The sequence below is a fragment of the Sapajus apella genome, unplaced genomic scaffold, assembly GCF_009761245.1.
Source record: "Sapajus apella isolate SASKATOON/1434 unplaced genomic scaffold, GSC_monkey_1.0 scaffold62, whole genome shotgun sequence".
In the NCBI taxonomy this organism is placed as follows: domain Eukaryota; kingdom Metazoa; phylum Chordata; class Mammalia; order Primates; family Cebidae; genus Sapajus; species Sapajus apella.
Window position 1 is genome coordinate 20,667,119 of NW_022437002.1, and position 19,686 is coordinate 20,686,804.

The 19,686-nt window shown below is 42.5% G+C and overlaps 1 protein-coding gene and 1 pseudogene across 4 annotated transcripts in view; one reads left to right on the forward strand and one right to left on the reverse strand.

The window, feature by feature from the left end:
- AGBL4 (ATP/GTP binding protein like 4) overlaps window positions 1-19,686 on the reverse strand; it is a 545,910-nt gene that overhangs the window by 300,659 nt on the left and 225,565 nt on the right. The window lies entirely within an intron of this gene.
- On the forward strand, window positions 10,468-12,115 carry LOC116529554 (annotated as a pseudogene). Its single transcript, XR_004259540.1, has one exon. The product of XR_004259540.1 is annotated as a protein farnesyltransferase/geranylgeranyltransferase type-1 subunit alpha pseudogene (transcript).

A 19,686-nucleotide genomic window follows, 5' to 3' on the forward strand; every position in this document is an offset into this window, starting at 1 on the left:
ACAATAAAAGACTGACCAATTGCTTCAGACCGCAGGAGACTGTGAAGACATAACAACTAAATGCAATTGAGTGCCCTGAGTTGGATCCTGGAGCAGAAAAGAATCCTTGAATAATCTTTTGTATTTCTCTGATATCCATTGTAATATCTCCCATTTCATTTCAAATTGAGCTTATTTGGACCATCTCTGTTCTTTCCTTGCTTAATCTCACTAACAGTCTATCAATTATGTTTATCTTTTCAAAGAACCAGCTTTTTGTTTCATTTACCCTTTTTGTTTGTTTGTTTCAATTTCATTCTGATCTTTGTTATTTCTTTTATTCTGCTGGCTTTAGGTTTGTTTTTTTTCTTGTTTCTGTAGTTCCTTGAGGTGTGTGCTTAGATTGTCTATTTGTGCCATTTCAGATTTTCTGATGTGAGCATTCAATGCTATGAACTTTCCTCTTAGCACCACTTTTGCTGTATCCCAGAGGTTTTGATGGCTTTTATCACTATTACCACTCAGTTCAATGAATTTTTAGTTTCCATCTTGATTTCATTGTTTACCCAAAAATCATTCTCTTTCAATAGAGCAACAGAGCACTAGCTATGGTAGTAGAAGAAGGATACAAGCTTGCCCTAAGTTGGACAGGTAAGTATTCAGGTTTCTCAGGCAATGGATACATGGGGAGATAAAGCTCCCAAGAGTTTGTGTCTTTTGCATTCAGCTGCCAGGGCAGGTAGAGCAAAACCATCAGGTTTGGGCAGGTTTAGGTGGGTCTGAGCTCAGACTCTCCTTGGGAGGTGCTTACTGTGGCTGTTGTGGGGGATGGGGGAGGGTGGTTCTCAGGCCAATGCAGTTATGGTTCCAAAGTGGATTATGGCTGCCTCTGGTGCATCACACAGGTTGCCAGGGAAATTGGGGGAAAGCTGGCAGTGACAAGCCTCACCCAGTTCCCACAAAGCCAGCAAGACCAGTCTCACTCCACTGTGCCCCACTAACAGCACCAAATTTATATCCAGGCAGGCCACATGCAGGGCTTAAACCTTGCCCCAGGCTACGTGCCTCCTCACTGAGAAAACAAGTGTGGCTTTCTGGCCTTGCCCCTCCCCACCTGCCCACACTATTGGTTGAAGATACTGTACTTGTATCTACAGCTATTCCTGTTCACCCCACACTGGTCAAAATTATTACAAAGTTTAGTTGGAATCTTCTTTCATCTTGTGACCCCTCCCTAGTTCCTCTGGCTGCCTTCCCCAAGGACTCCTGTGAGATAAAGTCAGGGATGGCTTCCCTGGGCTTCAGCTGGGGATTGAGAGTGCCTACAGGGCTTTCTCCATAGCTTCTTCTACTTTAGTATCTTGCTCAACTCCCAAAATCCATATCAGATCTAGGTAAGGTTAAAACCTTCTCCTGTGATCTGGATTTTCAGGTTCTCCAGTAGGGATGTGTGTTCGTAGGCAGGTTTTCCCCTCTCACACTTTGAGAGCTTGCAGTTTTTTGGCTGTCTCGTGAAGTTTGCAATGGCAAGCTGCTTCTTCCACAGGATCTATGAATTCTTTTGGTCTTCCTTGCATGTTTTTGCTGTGGCTCTTGGAGCAAAAGTTCACAGTGTGAGTCTCCACATGCTGTTCTGACTGGGAGCTGCACACACTTTAGTTCTGTCTTCTATCTGCCATTTTCCCCTCCAGCCTTGCCTCCATAATGACTTTTTTTTTTTTCCCCAAAACATCATCAAACAAAAGACTTTCCCTGGCCTCCAGCTGGTATTCTCTAACATCCTCTCCCCCACCAGCCAGAGTGACCTAATTAAAGCATAAAATCAGCCATGTTAACTTTCTGCTTAAAACTCTTCACTGGCTTCCTATCAGTTGATAGAAAGTTTCAGGATGGAGGCCAGGCTCCTTTGTCTCCAGATCTGGTCACCTTGCCTACCCACTAGCCTTATCACTTGCCTCTCCTTATATTCTATTTTCTTGAACACACCATGCTGTTCTATGCTTATGTTGAAGCTGTGCCCATTCCCAGCATGGATTTCTCACTAATTTTTGCCTGGCTAACTCTTTCTTAACCTTCAAGAGTAACCTTAGCCATTATCTCTTCCAGGGAGCCTTCCAGGAACAATTAGGTTAGGATAATGCCCCTGCACCCTGCCATAGCTCTATGTCTACCCCATGATGTCATTTAGAACCTTCGATTGGAACATGTTATTTACATGTCTGGATCTCCATTAGTCTGGGCTTCTGGGGACAGAAATTACATCTTAATCATGCCTTTCCTCTCAGTATCCAGCACAGGATCTAGTGCATTGGAAGCTCTTGGTGTACTCTGATGTAAAAAGAGAGCAATTCTATGATTAACATTCATTGAAAGTTAACTGAATGTACTAAGAAGTATGCTGGGTGCTTCACATGCATAATGTCATTTCATTCTCCTAATAGCACTGGACCACTCAGCATGCTTAACGAAGCCCACCCCATCCAGAGTGTACCACAGAGGTTCCAATGTCTATGCCCCAAGTAATACCCAGAGCCTGTCTCTAGGCCCTGCCTCTGGCTCCACCCTCCATTATAACACATGCCTGTGGACTCATGTCTTGTCTTCTACCTTTCACTTCATACTTGAACTTACATTTCTACCCGGCCCATTCAAGTGGCATCCAGGGTTAGGCTTTGTCTATTTTTCTGTTTTATTTCCACCATAGACCACTGGCTCCCACTCTCAGCATCAAGCTTTGCAGTCTGTGTGTCTAACCTGATCCACCCCAGGAACAGTGAAGACTCCAGGTTCTCAGTGCCAACTCAGCACTATAGGTCATTGAGTATCTGAGAGTAAAGAACAGGTTAATGTAAGCTTGATTGTTCCCACTAGTAAAGACAAGGAAGCTAAGTGAAGTAATGCGCCCAAGGCCACATGGCTTGGCTTCTGCCCAATGCCAAGACCCAAACATAGCATGTCCTCTTGTGTAGAGAACACCCTCCCCCTTCTTTCGAATAGCTCTTGAAGGCCCACCTATTTGTCCATCTTACACCTTGGTTATGAGCTCTACAGGCAGGGGTTGTTATCCAGCACTGTCCTTCAGTGTCAGTGTCCAGCCCAATCTGGCACTCAGAAGAGCCTTGGGAAAGGCCTGGTAAAGGTACGAATGAATGTAGAGCTCAAGCGCACACCAGTCTCCCTCTGACTACAGTGTATGTTCTGCCCTTCCTCTACTGGCTATTCCCAAAGGCACTTGGAGTCTTTTTTTGCATTTGTTTTGGCACCAAAGAAGCAAAGCTATCAAATGCATTTTCCTGTCAATTTTTCTTTGTAATTGATAATCCCTCTGTAAAGAAATATATACCCTCAACGTCTTAAGGAAAGAAAGTCATGGTATAATGGTTTAAACAAAGGAATTACAAAATTCTGGGGAAGGTACAGATTTCTACCTCACTAAGGTCTGAGGTAAAATTTTCTGAGGCTATGAAAAGAGGAAGTGCTTTGGCATTAGACAAAATCGGGTTAAAATCCTGGCTCTGCCTCTCTGGACCTGTGGGCCTGTGAGAGAGACGTGAGAGTGTCCTATGCTCTACCCTCTTTCTTACCCACTCTTGCCAATATTTCAGCAAGTTCTGCCAGTTTCACTATCTAAATGGTTTTTCTCCAACCTCTGCTACAATTGTGAGCTAGTCTGATAGTTAAGCAGTTAGGCTCTGAAATGAGATTGTCTAGACTTGAATCCAAGTTTTCTTAGTATGTCATTTTGTCATTTTGGATACTTTGCTTAACCTCTCAACATCTCAGTTTCCTCATCTAGAAAATGGAGAGTAAACATTTTAGATTATTAACAAGATAAAACAAAATCCCAAAACGTGATGGCATAATTCCTGGCCCAGAGTAGAAGCTCACAAACACTAGCTCTTATTATGATTTATTACCTCTTTTGTTCAGACAATTATTTCTGGTAACTTCACACTGCCACACCTCCTCTCCACCCTGCCAACCCATGACCATTCCTGCAAATTCTCCTGCCTGGTTTCTCTCCTTTACTGCCTCTCCTCCAACCCATTCAATGTGCAATAGCCAAAGCATTATTTTTAAAAGATACACCATTACAGGGGTGTCTGTAGATAAAGCATGTGCTCCCCAGCTTTGGAGAAAATGCCCTCAGTTATCAGGGTCCCTGCATATCTCCCAACAATCCTGACAGTGAAGTTTTACTCCCAATTTTACTGCCTTGGAGTGGTTAAATAAATGTTCCAGTGTTCTACAGTTATTCACTGGTCAAGTTGGGATTTGTACCCGAGTCTCTCTGAGCCCAGAGCTTGTGAGCTCTTCACTGGCCCACACTGCGTCTCTCCACCCACACTGACCATCTATAACTGACAAATAGCAGGCAGCATCTGATAAACAAGAAATGAATGGTGTGTCAGATGAGAAAGAGGAGTCAGAAGGGGGAGATATCATGGTGGGCTACTGAGCTGGGGAATCCTTCCTGGAGGAGTAGGGACTCTAGGAGTCTGGAGAGACAGGCTAGCAAGGATGGTACTGGAAAGAATGCTAAAGTGCTTTCAGAATTGTCTGGTGACATGAAGTGAGGTTCAAGTCTGAACCTGCAGATGGTGTTTTCTTCTTCCACAGAAATGGCAAAATCATAGGAAGCTCAGAGACTTTGTTCTACGTTTCAGTTACTGTTTGCTGGGGATGGATGCATGATGTTAACTTTCAGGGCTTGCCATATTGTCTTTGATGGCCAGAGATTGGTTGGGACGGGGAGAAGAGTCCCTTCCCCTTGAGTTCCTACCACATAGTCTTATTATATCATCCGGCAGTGATGCTACCCAAATATCTATTCATTTTTTCAGCAAATCTCAGAAAACTGCTGGGTACCAGATCCCATGCTGGAGATACAGAAAACAGTCAGAGGTGGTTATCGGACTCACGATTTAGTGGGGAGAATGTCCCCTACACAATGACGATACTATGTGGGAAGTGCTCTGGGGTCTGGAGTAGGGAGCACATAGGGAAGTTTTCTTAGAAATGACTTCTAACCAAGCTTCTGAGGGAATGTTTTCCATCAAAAGGAATATTTGGGCTCATTTCAAAAGGCAAATTTGGTTTATTGCCTTTTGTTATTGTAACGGCAGAACAGAACAATGTGCTCTTGCTTGATGTTGAGGAGCATTTAGAGCTTGCAAGGTACGATACCTGTGCAGTAGAATCCCTGGTTTGGGGAATCTAAAATGTAGTTCCATATCTCATGGGGATTTTCCCAACTATAGAACAGGGATAATAACATCACTCCCCAGATTTCATAGTCGAAGTACCTGCCAGACAGTCTGAAGGTGGCATGAAAGGAGAAACACACTCTCGGGCTATATTAGGGGCTCAGTAAGGCAGTGCAGGAAAATAATAGCCTGAGATGGAGACAACTCTGTGATTTACACGCCATGAGAATGCAAAATTACTTAAGCACACCGAACCTCAGTTGCTTCCTTTGTCCAACAGCAGTAATATTACCTTGCCTAGCCACCAAATGGTAGCACTGTTCCTGGGTCTCCCATCTCATGCTCTATGCCCCCTTCTCAGTCTGTTTCCCCATCTGTGAACAGGACAAGATGTGGTTCTGTGCAGGGAAAGAATACAAGAATATTCTCTAAGGGCTGTTTAGCTTTGACATCCTATGCATAAAACAACAGGCAGATTGGACTATTGCTTAATTCTATCCAAACTGCCAGATAGGCATTTGAATAAGTAATCTAATATATACATTTTTATTCTATTAAATATTCAGGTCATCTCCTGTTTGGGATGAGTATTCAGAATGATGATTGCTTAGAAACACACCATTCCAAATACAAATGAGAATATATTTGCAATATTCAGTTCAGCAAGGCTGGGAAGGTATGAGATTAGATTCTGAAAATAATCACACCTTTCACATCTTGGATGCCTATACACACATTTACTACATGCCTTTCTCCATAACCTTGGAAATGCAAATCCTTGGACTCTTAGAGGCCTGAATATTTGCTCTGTACTAAGTCAATTCCCATGTGAAGATGGCAGAACAGGGCAAAGAGATGTGACCTCTCCTCTGGTGTTTGACAACCAGCTACATGTTCCTCATCCCCTAAGCAGTGGTCTGTTCCCCTCACACTTCAGCAGGGACAGAGTGCTTACCACTTTTCAAAGCTGCTAATCCCACTGGTAGGCGGCTTTGACTTGAGGAAATAGCCGTTCACATAGAGCAAAATCCCTACCTCTAGTGCCCCTACACTCATCCTTGTTCTGCATTGTTTCTTCTGCCCCCAGATTCTCCTGCAGGGATCAAAGGCAGTGACCTACCCCTTCACAGTCAGCCTTTTCCTTACACTGAACCACTACTCCCTTCAACCATAAGCCTGCTCTTTCTTTGTTCTAGCCAGGACTCTTGAGGGATTAGCCTGGGGGACATGAAGAGCAAGAGCAAGCTCAAGATGCCCTGGTGAATTCATTTTTCTCTGGCTTCCTTTGCCATTTGGTAGGAGAAAAAGAAGCTTTTAAAGTAACAGTGGCAAAGTAGCTGATTCTGAGGAAACTTGCCAAGGCTTTTCAGGAAACAGCACCACTGGGGAAGGGAGACATTTGGATTGCGGCAAGATGAACAGCAAGGGTTACCATATGAACTATTCCCAACCAGTATTACACCTGCCTCTGAAGGTGTGTATGTGTGCCCATATGTGTGTGCGTGTATGTGTGTGGAGGTATCGGTGGTTGTGAATGAGCAACTACTCTCATATATCCAACAGTGCTTCGGTGGTGTTAGTATGTTAGTATGCATAAGTTCTTCACTTGGGTACTTGCCATATCTCTTCAAGATTCACTCAGATGTTACCTCCTCTAGGAAGCATTCTGTGATATGCCTTTTACGTTGACCAACCCTGCACTCCCAGAAGCTTTCTGTGCTTTCTTCTAAGTTGTTCATTTCCTTGCCCGTCTGCCCCATTAGACTGTGGTGCCTTCTTGAGCATCCTGACTGTGATGGAATCATCTCTGTCCCTCTGTGCCTGGCACAAGCATGGGTACTCTGTACATGTTAGTTATATGAATGCATTTGAAGAAAGATGTCTTAGTCCTAGTCCAGGGTTCTTACCACTGGCTCTGCTGCCATGCTTTGCTTTTCTTCTTACAGACTGAGGTGATGCAAATTAAGAACAAAACTCTCAAAAGGCTCAAGGAGATTGTGGCTCAGGGAGATGGGGACATTGGTAGAGAAATAATTCGAATTAGACAGTGGTATCCACACTTCTGAAATTGCATGAGCCTCCCTGTGAGAGGTGAAAGTTGGGGTGTAGTGTTGTTTCTCTATCCGCAGTCTGCTTCGGGCCAACTATTCTCAGCGTGTGATCTGCTCTCTTCCTCTGCTTGACCCATCAGGAGCATCCATTTCTATAGAGCTGACACTCACATTTTCCTTTTTTCCAGCCAATTTATAGCTTTTGAATGTTCCCCATGCAGATGTGCAGGATTGTTGCACACATCTGCATATAAGATGTGCAGTGGAAGTTGCTTGGCAAGAGGCCTGGCTCAGCAGGAGTGCTCCATTGGTAACCCCCAAATTGTGAAAGGATTTCTCCCTGTATTGTTCTGGGCCAAGGAACTCAGCCAGAGACTGGGCTGGGCAGAGATTTTAGGGGTAGAGAAAACTGCAACATCTTAATCTCCTCTGGACACAGAAAATCAGTGGGCAAGTCTTAGGGCAGAACACTGGTATCTGAGGCAATGACACAAAGGGAAGAGAAGGAACATTCATTCATTAATATATTCACTTAGGAGCAACCCATAACCCTATTTGTAGAGGGTCTGCTTTGTGCCAAGCAGTATAAGACAGTGAGTCTTTAAATACCAGGATCTGCTTCATATTTGAGATCTGCCATTTTCAAGGTCTGGGGCCTGGGGTAAGTCTTTTAACCTATTTTTGATATCAGTTTCCACATCCACAAAATGGAATTATAATGGTATTTTCTGCTTACCAGATACAATTGAAGGGAAGATTACGCTTTTATAGAACTTTCTTTACTATGCATTTACTGTTTCAGGCATCATTAGAGGCAGCTTAAACATTCTGTCTCATTATTTCCCACAGTAAACCTGCAAGGTAGATATTAGTACTGCTTTTTGGTCAACTAAACTGAGGCACAGAGATGTTAAGATTCTTCCCAAGGCCACCTAGTATACAAAGAAGTTGTCAGGCCTAACTTCTAGGGCTCTGGTAAGTCAGGCTCAGTTAAATGTCCCTTATGAGGCAGGGCCAAATTTGGAGAGCCCCAAGTGAAAGGAGGCCTAATCTGTATATGAACCAGAGAGAAGAGAAAACCAAATTTTTGCCCAGAGAGGCTGAGATCACAGCTGGAAAGGTATGCTGGGTGTCAGATCTAATGTGTAAGGCATGAAAGGAAAAGAAAGAGTAAGTGCTGAGTCTGGTAATCACAAAGGGCAAGAAACAGACTCCCAAGAGAGGCCATGGCCAGAGTGTCAAAACAAAGGCTGAGACTCAAGTGAATGTGCCGGAGTGGGCTGGCCTTGGGTAGGCACTTTCCCTCCCTGGAGCTATAGAAGGGCTAATAATATCCTGACCGTAGAGATGAGGTGAGGACTAGGTGAGGACTAAGTGAGGGGCTGCACAGAAAGCTTTTTCTTGTTTTTTTTGACATGGAGTTTCGCTCTCGTTGCCCAGGCTGGAGTGCAGTGGTACCATCTTGGCTCACCGCAACCTCCACTTCCCGGTTCAAGTGATTCTCCTCCCTCAGCCTCCTGAGTAGCTGGGATTGCAGGCATGTGCCACCACACCTGGCTAATTTTGTATTTTTAGTAGAGATGGGGTTTCTCCATGTTGGTCAGGCTGGTCTTGAACTCCTGAAATCAGGTGATCTGCCCACATCGGCCTCCCAAAGTGCTAGGATTAAAGGCATGAGCCACTGTGCCCAGCCTGATATCTGGAGCACAGCAGGTGCTTAATAAATGCATCTAGAGAAAAATGTTAAGACATGTTTTTATAAGATAACCAGAATAAGAAACAGAAATCACTGTATTCGTCCTCCAGAAGAGGGGTCCTAGCTTTAGTCTAGGCTATGGAGGACTGTTGGGGCAGACTTCTTGCAGAGTTTTGTTCACATGAAGATCCATGTGGGCTGAAATTAGCACAGCAGGGAAGTGCACTAGCCCTACTTTAGGGAAGGAGGAGAGTAAAAATAGGGTGTCTGCCCCTCAGATTAGTTTCCTGAATCAGCTCTGTGGGTCCATGTTTGAGCACCAGGGAGATGGGAATTGCAGGTAGAAGCTATTTCCAAAAAAGACCACAGAGCTGTGAATACAGAGTGAGGGAGATGAACATTTGTCCCATTTATAGATTGAAAAAGTGTAACTTTGGTTGTGATAATAATTCTTGTTCTGACAGCTTAATATTATAAACATGCAGCACTCTTGGCTAGACCATGGGATTTCTCCTGCTGGACAATGAGAGCCCTGACTAGGATGGGGTACTCTCAAATGCAAGCAGCAGAAAACCTCACAGGATGGGCTGAACAAGAAAGAAGCAACATGGTAGACATCATGTAGAAGTGGATAGCATCCTTTCTGAGCTCACATACAATGCCACTTGGAGACATCTAGAAATAACCGAATGAGACTTCAAGGAAGACCAGAGTCCTGCAGGAGCAGATAGAGGAATGAGGCAGTAAGTCACATGTCATCATTATAAGTGGAACCTCATTTGTACTCACAGGCTGGGGTTCCACTTCTCCAGGTCTGGGGAAACATCAGTTACACACTCTGCTTAAACTCTAAATTACTCCTAGTGGTCTGAGTTAATTTCTGAAGACAGGTACCCCTATGCTTCTTTTGTGTATTTCTTCCCTTACTTCTGACACCCTGTTGGTAAGTAAGTCCCCTTGTATCATTGTCTCAAATATTCCTCAAATTTACTTCCTCCTTCCTTCTCAGCTTTATTCTGGGTGCATGAGGAATAGGGTCCACTTCTTCAGGCATTTAGGGTGGCGTAAGAGCTAATGACTGCCCTACAGTAAATGCAGGAAATCTAAGGAGCTATAAAGCATAGACTTTTCCCTTCAAAATTTTGTGGTCTGATTTCAACCATACATCTTAAGATTCCTCAAAAGTCTGTTAAGAATGAATGAAACTACTCACTCACTCATTCATTCAACCAATCAGCAACTAATAAACATGCTCTGAGAACTCTCCTGACTGTGAGGCTGGCTGCTGGGGACACACAGCTCCTGTGCTTGAGGTGCTTCTGATTTGGGGAGACAAGTCCACAGAAGAGAGTTGGGCACTGAGTAGTCTCCACTGTTGACAGTGGGCAAGCTGAAAGAACAATGCAAATTATTTATGTAAAAATATATTCCCTAAGCCGTTTGCCCGAGGATTTGTTTTCCTTACCCTCTTCCATGCAAGATGTGCCTGATTGACGCGGCTAAGAGATCGAGTCCGGTTGCGGACCGAGACGAGATGGCGGCCACAGAGCGGGTCGGGGAGGCTGCGCAAGGCGGAGACCTAGGGCAGCCGGAGCAGCCCCAGCCCCAGCCGCCCCCACCGCCGCCCCCCCAGCAGCACTAGGAAGAGATGGCGGCCGAGGTCGGGGAAGCCGTGGCGTCCCCCATGGACGACGGGTTTCTGAGCCTGGACTCGCCCTCCTACGTCCTATACAGGGACAGAGCAGAATGGGCTGACATCGATCCAGTGCCGCAGAACGATGGCCCCAATCCGGTGGTCCAGATCATTTATAGTGACAAATTTAGAGATGTTTATGATTACTTCCGAGCTGTCCTACAGCGTGACGAAAGAAGTGAAAGAGCTTTTAAGCTAACCCGGGACGCTATTGAATTAAATGCAGCCAATTATACAGTGTAGCATTTCCGGAGAGTTCTCTTAAAGTCACTTCAGAAGGATCTACATGAGGAAATGAACTACATCACTGCAATAATTGAGGAGCAGCCCAAAAACTATCAAGTTTGGCATCATAGGCGAGTATTAGTGGAATGGCTATGAGACCCATCTCAGGAGCTTGAATTTATTGCTGATATTCTTAATCAGGATACAAAGAATTATCATGCCCGGCAGCATCGACAGTGGGTTATTCAGGAATTTAAACTTTGGGATAATGAACTGCAGTATGTGGACCAACTTCTCAAAGAGGATGTGAGAAATAACTCTGTCTGGAACCAAAGATACTTCGTCATTTCTAACACCACTGGCTACAATGATCGGGCTGTATTGGAGAGAGAAGTCCAAAACACACTGGAAATGATTAAGCTAGTCCCACATAATGAAAGTGCATGGAACTATTTGAAAGGGATTTTGCAGGATCGTGGTCTTTCCAAATATCCTAATCTGTTAAATCAATTACTTGATTTACAACCAAGTCATAGTTCCCCCTACCTAATTGCCTTTCTTGTGGATATCTATGAAGACATGTTGGAAAACCAATGTGACAATAAGGAAGACATTCTTAATAAAGCATTAGAGTTATGTGAAATCCTAGCTAAAGAAAAGGACACTATTAGAAAGGAATATTGGAGATATATTGGAAGATCTCTGCAAAGCAAACACAGCACAGAAAATGACACACCAACAAATGTACAGCAATAACACCATCCAGAAGAACTTGATGGAATGCTTTTTTTATTAAGGGAATCTATGCAGGAGTTTAAAACTAGAGTGATCCTTCCCTTTGCCTGTGGTGTAAAAGTACATCATACAGGTATTGCTTTTTAACAAGAACTGATGCTCCTTGGGTGCTGCTGCTACTCAGATTGGCTCTAAGTAATGTGATTCTTCTAAAGCAAAGCCATTGGATGGGAGGGGAAAGAAAAAGTCCCATAAAGGAACTTTTGTAGTTTTATCAACATGTAATCTAATCCCTTAGCATCAACTCCTCCCTCAGTGGTACATGTGTCAGGATTTGTAGCAGTAATGACTGCCGGTCACTTGTTTGTAACGAATATGAGGTAGCCAAAGTTTGGTTCAGTAAGCAGGGAATACAGTGGTTCCATCAGAGCTGGTCTGCACACTCACAGAATCTTGCTATCACTGTAACCAACTAATGCCAAAAGAACGGTTTTGTAATAAAATTATAGCTGTATCTAAAAAAAAAAAAAAAAAAAAAAAAAGAGATCGAGTCCACTTCAAGGTCTCCTTCACAGGCAGTGTGGAATAAGGAAAGATCACACCCTCAGGCCTGGATCATCTTGGGTTTCAATCCCAGTCTACATCATTTTTTAGATGTATAACTTCAGTCAAATCGCTTCACCAATCTGAATCTCAACTACTTCATGTGTAAAACGGGGCTAATTTATGCAAAGTGTATAGCATAGTCCTGGGCATACATAGCTACTCAGTAAATGGAAACTATTCTTCTTTTATTCAAAATTTCAGCTTTGGCAAAATTTGTCAGTATTCGGCAAAATTTGTTAGTGTTCAACAAATAAATGAACTTTACTGTGATGAGCTACTAAGATTTTGGAGTTTTTCTGTACCAATGGCCTAGTCCAGCCTATACTAACCAGCACAAAGGTCAGGGATGTAGCCTTCTCATGGTATCTCATCTGAGGCAACAAGTTTGGAGCTGCTTGCTCATTCATTTTATTTGTTTCCTTTTTAAATTCCAAGTCTCGAATTTGACCTTTGGAGGATGCTAGTTGGTAAAAGGCATAGGTTTTCCCACATGCTGATTGTCTGCTGTGCTTGTCCAGTGTCTACATATGGAGTGGGACAACAATACTTGTAACTGATCCTGCATGGAGGCCTCTTCCTCCCTCCCCTTTTCCCCCATCCCTGGTTCTCTGGAAAATATCAGGAATAAACAAGAGCACATGTGGCAGAGCATTCCTCTCACTGGCTATGTCGCCAACAGATGGGACACAATAGGTGTTCCTCTGGAGCTCTGATTCTTAGCAGATTGGGAGTACAAGGCAGTGGGTAGTGGGGGTGGATGCTAGATGGAGAGAAACTCAAATTCTTCAGGTCAAACGCATATGTGTCGCGGAGTCTGAGAGCCTGGAGGAACCACTAAGACCATTCAACATTGGTACATCGTTTATCTGGGGCAGACTGGGGAGGGGAACTGCCCACAGTTGCATAGACATCTAGTGATAAAGCCAGAATCTCAGACTCGAGCCTCCTGAATCCCAGTTTTGTGTCTTCTGTATGTTCCTGGACAGCTTTGTTCAAGCATTTACAGTGGCTTCCTATTTTTAACGGTTTCAAATTCAAATGTTCTGGTCTGATATTTCAGGTCCAAGAGATCTGATTCTTTATCTTTCCAGACTTATTTCAAACTAAATGAACAACTTGCTGCTCTTGAAAATTTGATCTAAAATTTCATGTAGTATTTTTTTAAGTCCCCCTCTTCTCTGATTTCTATTCCGGGATCTCTGGTTCCTAGTTATGTGTGTGTTCTTGATTCTAACCTGTCCTGCCCACTCTGGTTTCTGTGAGATTCAACCCTCTCCATTAGAGTGACTTTGGGGGCGTGTCTAGCAAGAGCATGTTATGTTATATCAGATGGGGCATTTAGGGAATGGGTGGGATCTGATTTTAGAGCCTCCTGCTAGAGGGGTTGACACAGCAATGTCCAGGGCATGGCTATTTCTGATTACAGCCAAAGACACAGGCATCAGGAGGGTCTGAGATGAAAGATAAGGAACCATTCAGCGAGGTCTTACACAGGGATTGGGTAACTGTGAGAGATAACTTGGAAGTTCAGGAAGAAAGGCAAACTCAGGAAGGTCTGTCCAGAAGTCAGGGCAGCATAGCCACGAAACATGATGAGAGGCCACTACCTGAAGCTGAGACAGATAATAAGTGTGGGCGTGCTGTGTGGCTGGGATCTTATAGGTGGGGAATTGCCTCTGAGGGCATCAAAATGGATAGAAGTTCGCAGGGAGTGAGTCGGGCCAAGAGGGGCATTTCTCAAGGCTGAAAGTTGTCCAGTGAAAACTACAAAGCTGGATTCAGAGTATCTGAAGTCTTAGCAAAGGGAATTCATGCTGCATGATGGAGGAAAGGATGAGTATGACTGTACATGAATAGTTGTTTTGAGGGCTATGGTCATGAAGAATAGAAGGAGGAAGCAGAGTAGGAGGTTCTTAATTCACAGGGACTCCGGATCAGATATTCCTATTTACCCCACCTGCTCCTGGATAACACTGCACTGGTCTAGACAAATTCAATAATTTCTTAATTTATTTATTCATCAAATACTCTCTAGAGTCTGTTCTGTGCCAAATCCTGGGCTAAACACTGGGGAAACAGCAATGAATCAGATACATTCCCAGCCTTTAATGATTTCATTTCTGGAAGAGAAACATTCAAGTAAACTAAAAAAATAATATGGAGTGATAAGTGCTTTGAGAGACAGAAGCCAAGGAGGCTGTTGAAGCACAGAAGAGACACCTAAACCAGACTGGAGGCAAAGTGAGGTACCCAGAAGGAGTGGATTAGGAAGTTTCTAAAAGACGGTAATATCTGCTGAGGGAGAAAGTGAATGTAATATATGAAGAAGAGACAGTGTTACATTGTTTTAGAGAAATACAGGCAGGCTTGTGAGATGAACTGGCAGAAAAACAGAACAAAAAACTTCAATTCATGAACGGAAATAAGCAATGAGAAAATCAAACAGTTGTTCTTAGATGTCCAGACTTGTAAGCACATGGCATTAGGGAGGTGTGGACTCTTGGCTGGGGTTCAAGAGACGAGAGAAGTGATCCTAGGCTTCCAGGAGGAGGCTGACCTCATCTAAAGGGAGCCTAGGCTTGATGACAGAAACCTCATGTATTATCTCATTTATTCTTTACCATGTCTACAACCTGGCCACCAGGGCTCTCTGCACTAGGGTTTGAGCTCAAGGTTCCAGCTAAGAATAAGGTTTCACTTTGCTTCTCATGGGTCAGACTTTGTATATTTTCCTTCCCTGAAGTCTTGGTGGAAAACAATAGCTGATGATGAGCAAAATTGGGTAAGGTAGATCCTAGGACTAGACTTACGACCCTTCCTGGGTAGGCTTCTCTGTTCTTCTTCTTCTGGCTCTGATGGAGACATTTTGGGTAGCTTTTTTTTTTTTTTTTTTTCCTTCAAATCAAGGCTTAGGAGAGGGCACTGGGGGAAAACAAGAGAGGACTGAGGAACTGAATTGTTTCTAGACCATTTGAGCATCACTAGCTTGGGAGAAAAGGACCTTCATTTTAGTTCAGCTTAGCCCAGTCATGGTATGCACTGGGATTTGGAGCCGAAATCCTAGATAATAATAATAACTAACTTATCCTCTCTTGTGAATATATTTGCCTCAACGAGCTGCCAGGGAAAGCTGGCTAAGATGAGGTTAGATTTGGGTATTTTTGAGTCCCCTGGCAAAATGTTGTCATGATGTTATTTCAGCAACACCTTCAACAATATTGCTGTCTAGTAGTTTTAGCCAGAGACTGATTGTCCACCAGTTCCCTGTCAACCTCCTCCTTGGGACCTTGAATCTCTTTGCTCTTCTCTTGATCTTAAGCCAAGAGTTCAAACCTCACCGGTGGTTTACTTGCTAATATGAACATTTAAGAACTTCCTGCTTGATTTTCCCATCACTGAGTTCTGCTCTTTTGCTACTTTTTAAAAATAATTTTAAATTGACATATAATAATTGTACATATTTATGGGAAACTGATATTTTGATATATATATATATACATAATACATATTGCCTAGATCAAGGTAATTAGCATATCTATCATCTCAACACTTATTTCTTTGTTCTGAGAACATTCACTATTATAGTTCTAGCTGAAACTATGTAACTATTATTGTTAACTACAGTCATCCTACAGTGGCATAGACACTAGAGCTTATTCCTCCTATCTACCTGTAATTTTGTATCTTTTAGCAACTCTCTGCCTATGAGATCCATTTTTTTTTTTTTTTTTTTTTAGCATCCACATATGAGTGAGAACATGTGCTGTTTAACTTTCTATTCCTGGCTTATTTCACCTTACAGAGTGTCGTCCAGTTTCTTCCATGTTGCCATAAATGACAGGATGTCAGTCTTTTTAATGATTGAATAGTATTCCGTTGTATATAGACACCACAGTTTATCCATTCATCTGTTGTTGGATACCTTGATCAATTCTATATCTTTGCTGTTGTTAATAGTTCTGCAATGAACATGGTGATACAGATGCCTTTTTTATATACTGATTTCCTTTCCTTTGGATAAATGCCCGGTAGTGGGATTGCTGGACCATATAGCAGTTCTATTTGTACTTTTTTGAGGAACCTCCATATTGTTCTCCACAGAGCTGTACTAGTTTACATTCTCATCAACAGTGTATAAGCATTTCCTTTTCTCCACATCCTTGCCAGCATTTATTATTTTTGTCTTTTCAATAATAGCCATCCTTATGGGTAAGATAATACCTCATTGTGGTTTTCACTTGCATTTCCTTGATGATTAATGATGTTCAGCATTTTCCATAGATTTTTTGGTCATTTGTTTGTCTTTTGAGAAATTTCTGTTCAGATCATTTGCTCTTCTTTTCTTGGTACTCCAGGGACTGATTGTTTTAACAATACTGAATTTTTCAAACAACCAGGTAAAGTACTTGACTTCATGTTCATTACATTTTCCCTTTCCTGTTTTCCTTCACTGTTGAACAGAAGAGTGAGTTGAATACCAGAAAGTCAACCAGGGTGAGTAAATTATCAAGGTAATAGCAATAATGGCCATTTATAGAGCACTGTGGCATGCTGGAAAGAACAGGAGTCAGTAGGAACTAATTTCGAATCTGTACTTAGTTAACCAGCTCAGTGGTTTTCAACAAGTGATTTCACTCAGTTTCCTCATCTATAAAAATAGGTGTCATAATTCCTACCAGGTAAGTTCTTTGAAGAAGTAAACTATATTTAATTCCTCAGGGGTTGAATGTGTAATATATGCTTCATATATTCAGTATCTATAGAGCACCTGGCACACAGTAGGAAGAAAGTGAATGAGAGCAGTTAGTAATATTTATTTGGGAAATAATCTATTATAGTCATACAGGCAAATCAAGAAAGAGAAAGAAAAAAAAGAAAAGTTATCTTGTTCTTCACTGTATGGATCTCAAAATCAGAAAGGCAGATGGGTTAAGAGTTCAAGGCAGTTCTAATTATGACGCTAATGTTATTAGCTATTAATCATCTGCATGTTGCTATCAACTCAGCTCAGTCAGATGTACTCTCTCTTTCTGAAAGCAAATCTTAGTTCTCTAAAATATCTCTAATGTAATTAATATAATTCATTACCTTTGTTCTGGCATTAGCTGCTCAAACTAAATATGGGCAGATTTTGGCCACTCATTGAGGAACTGGGGTGTGTGTGTATGTGTGTGTGTGTGTGTGTAGAGAGAGAGAGAGACTGAGAGAGAGAGAGAGAGAGGGAGAGATCTGGCCAGTTCTGTTGATTATGGATTTTGCTATATAGAATTACAGTTAAATGCTTATGTCAGATTAGCAGTGGTTGGGTGGGGAGAAGGTTGTGTACAAGTTAAGCACTAAAGGTAACCTTTGAAATAGTTGCACTGCCACTTTTTGGATGGGCAGATACGATCTGAAGTCCCTTGATCATATCTGAGATCATCCTTTTATGGCTTAACAGCCAGATTTTTTGCCAAGTCAATGTAAAAGTAACTCAAACTGAATTGTTGTGGGGCCTGGCCTCTACATTCAGGCATTTGTAGGAATAAGATAAGAGGTATAATAAGAATTTGGAATACCTTTTAACCAGATGACTACAAAGGCAGGAAACTGATCATGTTTCTAAAGAGAGGAAGGAAATGCCAGTCTGTAAGACCCCAGGTTTAAGGGTCAGCTCTCATTTCCCTCAAGGATTATGGTAACTAGTCCCTATAATCAATAGCATGAAATCTCTGGTACCCTCTGAACTCTTTTAAGAACCTTGAAAGATGCTTCTTCATGCATACACACATTCATTCATCAAATGTTTGAGCACCAACTATGTGCCAGAAGAGAGATGAATAAGATATGGTTCTGTCTGTAAAGCATCCACAATCTAATTAAAGATGTATGCAGTATATATGCAGTAGTATGATACACACTATGATATAGGTTTGTGCAAACCACTGTGAAAGCACAGAAAATATACCTACATCTGTCTAGGCAAGGAGGGGCTCAGAGAATGCCGTCAAAGGTGGTCAGGATGAATAGGAATTAACTAGACCAATGAGCGTGAAGGAAGTAATTCAACGCTGAGGGACCAACATGTGCAAAAGCCTGGAAATGAAATAGAAATTAGTCCATTCTAGGAATTGCAAATATTTGACAATAGTTTGAACACAAATAAAAAAAATTAGGAAAAAAGATGAGGAGGGGTGTTTGCCCAAAAGCTTTATGAAAGTCAGAGACAAGTGCCCACCCCTCTACCCACGTATGACATTTGAATGCTGCTATTTCCTGCCCCTAAAATCCTTTATCACGGGAGTAGTAGTATTCTGTTAAGTTTAGGCCTCACCCTGTCCACTTAAAAAGGTACTTGGTTGATGAGACTAGCCTCCAGAATTAAATGAGATAGTGGATACCAAGAATGTAACATACTACAATCACTCCATGGAGTCAGAAGACTCGTTTAATCACCTAGCTTTGCCATTTAGGACCCAAGGGTGAACTTGGGAAAAAGGTATTTAACTAGCCTGAGCTTCAGTTTCTTTATTTATCAATGGGTGTTCTTATGGAGAGGATTCAATAAAATAATTTTCTATCATTCAATATATAAACTTGAGTCTTGTTGCTTAAGTAAAATGGTTTATTAGTATTAATCCTGTGGGCATCTAGTCCCCTATTCCATTTCTGCATGTGGCCAGATCAACTTGCCGCACTGATGAGCTTGAGTTCTCCCAACAGCTTTGGTCAACTAGAATCCCAGCTGACCATGCAGGCTGGCTCTTTGCTGCCCCCATCTGTCTGGAGCCAGCTCCCATAGTAGCTATAGGGCTGGAAGCCCAGCCTGGTGCTGCTGCCTGGGCCTCCCTCCTCCACGTCCTGATATGGCAGGAACAGTGAGTGCAGCACCTAGGGCTAAGCTCAGCTCATATCCCTTCCCAGTGTGTGTGTTTTTGTGTGCTTGCAGATGCAGATCCATTTTGGGTGAATGGTGGAGACTATGTAGTCAGCAGGCAAAAGGCTAATACATTCCAGTTTGTCCAGAGCCTCAGTGACTAGTCTTCAGTCTCACCAGAAACATTTCCAGGATTAGGCCAAATTCATATCTGATAGTCAGATTTGGGAAGGCCACATTCTCCTTCAGAAGCAAATGATTTCACCAGCTCCATCTTCCAGCAGCATAAATTGGTTAATTACAAAGGCTGTAATTTGCAATCAATATTATCTCCTTGGCATCTACTTCACTGAAGGAAAATATTTATGGCCATATTTGAAAAGGGGCACATTGCCTTAATTGGGCCCCTTACATGAAACACTGCACTAAGTGACTCTTAGGGCACTGATGTCAGTTTTTGTTTTTTTGGTCTTGGAGGTTTGGGGGAGAAAACACAGGCAGATGCTAGATAAAGGCCCTGATTTTCACAAGATAAAAACAACCACAGACACTGATCCTCAGAAGCAAATCCTAAACACAAAGAAATGCTTTATGTGCAAAGATGCCTGTCACTGAATTTATTATAGTGGTGAAAAAAT